At 34.7% G+C, this 6,312-nt stretch overlaps 1 pseudogene; it reads left to right on the forward strand.

Moving 5' to 3' along the window:
* The first annotated feature begins 5,905 nt into the window (after positions 1–5,905).
* On the forward strand, positions 5,906–6,063 carry LOC145297131 (5.8S ribosomal RNA; annotated as a pseudogene).
* Positions 6,064–6,312: the final 249 nt, after the last annotated feature.

The raw sequence follows: 6,312 nt of genomic DNA on the forward strand, positions 1-6,312 counted from the left end.
AGTGCAATTTTTATGAAACGGTTTAGAATGTTTTTGTTTTTTAATACAATAGGAGATACTATACTTTAAGACCTTGAATATAATGACCAAGTGATTTCTTTAAACGTGTGAAGTAAATGCGCTTGTGGTGATTAATCTGTTTTAATACCGAGCTGTGCATCAAACAGAATTTTATTCATCAGTAAATACAACCGTCTATACAAGATTTCAGATTGATTACCCAGTAGTTTTCAGTAAAAGTGGAATTGGTCGTCAGATAGTTAAAGGTTAAGAAGTATATTATATATATATATATATATATATATATATATATTTATACAGAGAGAGAGAGGGAGAGAGAGAAAGAGGGAGAGAGAGACAGTGAGAGAAAGAGATACGTGCAACTGTATGTAAAGTTGAACCCTTAAATGTTTGTTTCTTCTTTTTGAATTTCTACTTTCCACTGCAGTGCATAAATTATAGTAAGCATATATGTGATTGCTACATTTTGCCGACACTTGAAATCTACTGATTCTTTTTTCAAAATCGCACCCGTCGTTGTCATGAATGCATCAATTAATAATGGCAATGTGTTCGATTTCTGCGCAGTCAATGCCTGTGACCTGTACTGAACTCGATTCTAAGATCCGCGTGGGGTGCCAATCGATATTTCAATAACCAGGTAATTGCTGGCAAGTGACGCCACGACCGCCATGCACACCTGGGCCATTAGGAGACGCGCGTCACTTGAACAAAACTCAATGACAGGCAAATTTAATCCTACCGAATGCAAGCGAAATAAAGTCATCATCAGACAATGGCGCCGAAAACGTCTGACTCTTTTCGCCTGTTTTTCACTTTCGTTTTTGTTTTCTTTGTCTTTTTGCATTGGTTTTATTTGTTTTAAGAAGCTTTTCAACTTATACATGAGAGGATGTTCGTTTATCATTCAGTCAGTTATTACAACATTAGCATTGAAGTTTAGTCTATTTGGCTTTAGGTTTCTTCAACGTTTAAAATTCTCATGGTGAGAAAAAAAGACAAACAAGAATAGTAGGAATGGTAATTGTCTTGAACAAGCTTGTAAGCAATTATGTAATTTTATAAGAACACTCCATTCCCAAAATTTCTCAGAAAAAAATTCCTCGTATAGCTGAAACCACTATCAACAATCCCCACCCACTCTTAATCTGAGACTAAGTTTAAACGTGGATTCCATAGGCAAAGCATCCTGTTAGAACTGGACGCCTGTGGGAGTATTTTTCTTTAGTTTACTTTCTAGCTGACGACAATACGGTCGTCTTTTAGTCTTACGTAAACAAGTTCTTCATGAGCCGTCCCTTAATAAATCCAATTTACCAAATTTGCTTAACAGATACTACGAGACTGCCTTATCATCTATCGTACAATCAATAACCATTATTCTCAAGTGGTTTCCCGCCTTTATAAATAGTGACTTCATAGTAAGAAAAAGGCTGTAGAATACAGAGGGTTTGAAGTAATATTACGTCTGGAAAAAACCCAAATCAAACGTAGTATTATTAATATTATAAAATATGTCTTTGTACTTACTATAAAAAATTAATCTTATATTTAAATCACTGAACATGAATTTGCTGTTTAATGTAACGGGGATGTTCGAGAATGTATTTCGCAGGGTCTCAGAAAATCTGACGGTATGAGGAATACATTTTAATCAAAAAATAAGATTTTCATAATCCCAATAGTTTTTTTCTGCTTAGCGCAAAAAATATTTCTGGACAGTAAATCTAATAACAGTCCGTGAACACGAGTATTTTTACATTTCTATAAAAATATTGCCCATTGTATTTTAAATACGAAATGAGAAAAATGAGATAAATTACTAAGTTATAATAAATGACTCGAAAGTAATAGTGTGTAATCTAATTCAGTACTACTAATAAAAGTACATTGTAAAAAGCAGTTTCTTTATTCTATTACGATTTACTGTACTTTAAAAAGATTTCTAGAAAGACCGAAGGTTTCTTGTACCTGATGAAAATATCATTAATTGAAACAGTAGATTTATTGAAGCGACTTATCATAATTTCGTTTACGTAAATGAAATTAAGTAATATATTGTTCTTCTTATGAGCACGATATTATTTAATTCAATTTCTATACATAACCTCGCTAAAATCAATGTTTATCTATATATATATATATATATATATATATATATATATATATATATATATATATATAATATTAAACATCACTGGCAAGTTGGCGTGAAAACTTAATTTAACATTGGTATATTGCCACACGATATTGAAACTTAAGGTGATCCTCTTGGTTCCCATATATATATGGTTGACAATGTATCGTTTTTATTTTTCTGATTTGCTTTGGGATGTACCTTTTGTAAGTAACGTTTCACTCTTCGATGAAAAACTTCTGCACATAAAAATTATTATGGATTGTATTCTAAGGGAATTACAGCTAAGATCATATTATTATTATTATTAGTATTATTATTATTATTATTATTATTATTATTATTATTATTATTATTATTATTATTATTAAAATTGGGCTTCTTTAAACGACGGTTATACTGATGTCCTTGTTTAGGCTTGACAGATTGTTATTTACAAGTCCACTGTCGCGAATAAGCCTTGTTTATAATTGTATTTAGCCTTTTTTATTCGTAGCCTAAAAACTAACTATTGTAGGCACAATTACAGAATTACATACATGCACACATACACACACATGCATATATATAAATTATATAAGGCTATAAGCATCTATATAATACTATGACAAGCTGAATTCTGCACAATACCTTCATTAACACGTTTGAAATATTAAAAACTGAGTTTGAAAAGCCAATTTATTTTTTAAGTAAATATAAGTTTTATCAATTAGTATGAAGGTTCTTCTTCACTTTCTTTGAAATTTTCTGTCTCTGACTTTATTTTTTTTTAATTTCTTTCTCGGTTTGCCCTTTGTCGTTCGAACTTTGATCTAAATACGATAAGCGATTTCTACTTCTTTCAATGAAGAATTAAAATATTCCGTTTTACCGTCCATTATGTGTTTATATAGAAGTGGATCGAAACTAATTTAGCAATTAGCGATTCATGTATAAAATTTCCCACGTGTCAATGATTACTCCATTGGCGATCATTATTAGCGTAGAAAGCTAATTTGTTTCTTGTAAGAAGTTTCTAGTCGCATATTGAATACTTGCAACAAGTCTGGCGCATTTGAATATATCGAAATCGTGTGTCTAATAACACTCACCAACCCACGCACACACGCACACCCACATATACATATATATATATATATATATATATATATATATATATATATACTTATATATATACTTATGTATATATAAGTACACACACATACATATATATATATATATATATATTTACTAGCATAGGTGGTCGGCGTTGCCCGGGTCTTTGGGGTGTATGTTGAACAAAAAAAAAGTGGTATTAGGGAGGCAGACTCGAACGCGTACTGCGAAGGTGGAAGGGAACGTGAAAAAAACACGTATTATCTTTGCTGTTGCGACCATGGCCAAACCGGAAGTGAGGCAGATAAAAATTAAGGCCAGAAAATCAAAAGAAAAAAGATGATTTTGTAAAATAACGGCGTTAAATAGCAATTCGTCCCTGTAGAAAAGTGTCCAGTTGAGGGTGAAGGAATCAATGTTTTTAGCCAATGTTTCGGTATTTCTCGTCTTAAGAGTCGAGCTTAAAAATGATACTGATCGTGTGAAAATCCGTCGCCTCTCTCGAAAGTGTAAGGCAGACATGCAAATATGCATACATACATACTTTAATATATTGGTAGCTAAAATTTTCGACCCAAACTGGTTAAAAAACTTGCCTTATCTCTGAATACACTTTATGTAAAATTGCAAATGTTTAGACCAGATATTGTCTGAGTAATTTGGTAAAGACCGCAGACGTAATTAAAAAAAAAAACGTTGACCCCTATTATGAACCGTTAACATTGATAGTTTTGGGCTCAAATGATGTTATTGTGTTAGTTGTCTAAGAAACCTATATCTAAGATGTGCAGTGCTTACCCAAACTTGGCGGAAGACTTTGGTAGAGTATCAAGATCAAATCGTTGAACTTTTAACCTTTAACAACCAAATTTCTGGTCGACAACCGATTACAAATATATTCCCAAGTCTCAGCATTTTGCATACAAATTTCAAATCTGTAGAATAAAAACTGACAGAGATATTGTGTAGGGTAATCTACATAGAGAGACACACAGGAACACACACAGACAGACAGAAACTTTCACTTTTATATATATATATATACATATATATATATATATATGTGTGTGTGTGTGTGTGTGTGTGTGTGTTTGTGGTCTTCTATGAGCATACGTTCACGAACTGCCCAGTAAGTTGAAAAGGGCTTACAACACTCGTTTGGTCTATTAATCAGGACAGAGACTTTAGAATACATTTGATTCATAAAATTGCCCAGCTCAAGTTACATAAATGCATTATATCAATCTACCCTCGTTCTTTCATAATTACCATTTGTTATTGAAATTATCTTGTGTTTCACTACTCAATGCCGTATCGCAATTAAAGTCAGTATATATGTATGACATGTTTGAGTTTAAAATAGTATTTACTTCATGAAACGATCCAAATTTTAATCGCATATTAATTTATCTTGCCTTATCTAACTTTATAATTACTTATCAAATGTTTGTTACGCGTCACTGTTCAATACGATTTCGTTAATAAAGCTACATCCGTGAAATTGAAATCAATTTTTCATGCTTGTAATGTTTTATCTTTTAAAAATTTCAAAAACTCTTCTTGGCTCAGTAATTTCTAGTGTAAAATAGGATTTGGGGGCCTTTCGTGCGTTATATTAAAATACACTTTTCATAACTTTAAACTCAGATATGTTTTAGAAATGCCTTATATATATATATATATATATATATATATATATATATATATATATATATATATATATATATATATATATATCTTTATTCGATTGGCAAAATTTTAGAATAATTATAAAGAAGTGAACCATCACGTAAATTCAATCAACTAAAAAATGGAAAACGGGGTGAGGAAAAGAAAAAAAAGAAAAAAATATATATATAAGTGGCCGTGTGTTTGTGTGTGTGTTTGTGTACGTTTTCCTTCGCAATAACTCTATAAATCTTTAGTCTACAAACTCGAAATTTAGTATACAGGGTACTGAGATTTGAGAAAATCGATGTGATCGGTTTCCCGCCCGAAATTTGATATTATACGTATTACTTGAATTGTTAAGCCAATAAAATAAAATAAAGGTGTAATGCTGTTTACGTGTCAACTGGTAGAAGAAACCTCTTAACCACCTGCCATGATAGGGATCGGGACCTGAAACCAACACCGTGAACGAGGAATTCCTGGTAGGTGCGTGTCAACAGCCCGCGTCGATCACGTCCCTACCCTTTGTACACACCGTGCGTCGCTACTACCGATCGACACTCGTGCATCTCAGACTCGGTGCTGGATGCCTGGAGAATACGACCGAACCCGATCGTTTAGATGAAGTAAAAGTCGTAACAAGGTTCCCGTAGGATCATTACCGTTATTTTTTTTACGCTCGAGCGTCGTGGTCGTCGTAGTCTCAAAATTGTGCAACAAAAAGCGCAGCGAAAGATGTGTGTTCAGCGGAGTTAGCTAGTCCTCTCTTTCTCGCTGCTTTCGCGTCTACTTCTTTTCGCCCACCGCAACGGCGCAACTGACGGCCGCCATTTTTTTCGTCACCGTCGCTTTTGTTTTGCAGCCGCCGATGCCGCCTTTCATCATCGCAGCAGGCGCAAAACTCCCGTAACACCTCTTCGCACATACCCCTCGCAAAAACGAACAAACCAAAAACTAAACAAATATAAAAAAAAATTGCTAAACCCTGGACGGGGGATCACTCGGCTCGTCCGTCGATAAAAAGCGCATCCAACCGCGAGAACTGATGCGAATTGCAGGGCTCAGTGTACATCGACACCTCGAATGGACATTGCGGCTCCGAGACCCTTTGTCTCAGGGTCACGTCCGGTCGAGAGGCGGAACGTCACATGTCTTTCCCGTTAACGGAACATCTTGCGGTCCCTAGTGCCCGCCCGGTCCTCAGCACGGTGGGAACCGGGACGTCGCAGGAGCGAGCGACGAGAATTTTTTTTTCTCTCCCACTTTCACCTCCCGCTGGCTGACCGCGGAGTCTTTCTCTGCCGACCGTGTGAAGAAACACTGTGGAGGGGAGGAGCAGGAGGAGTCTGTCCGAAAAAGCAGCCGAAAAAGTAACCTTACACACTGCC

Source organism: Euprymna scolopes, chromosome 17 (genome assembly GCF_053919585.1).
Source record: "Euprymna scolopes isolate OS-2025 chromosome 17, ASM5391958v1, whole genome shotgun sequence".
In the NCBI taxonomy this organism is placed as follows: Eukaryota; Metazoa; Mollusca; class Cephalopoda; order Sepiida; family Sepiolidae; genus Euprymna; species Euprymna scolopes.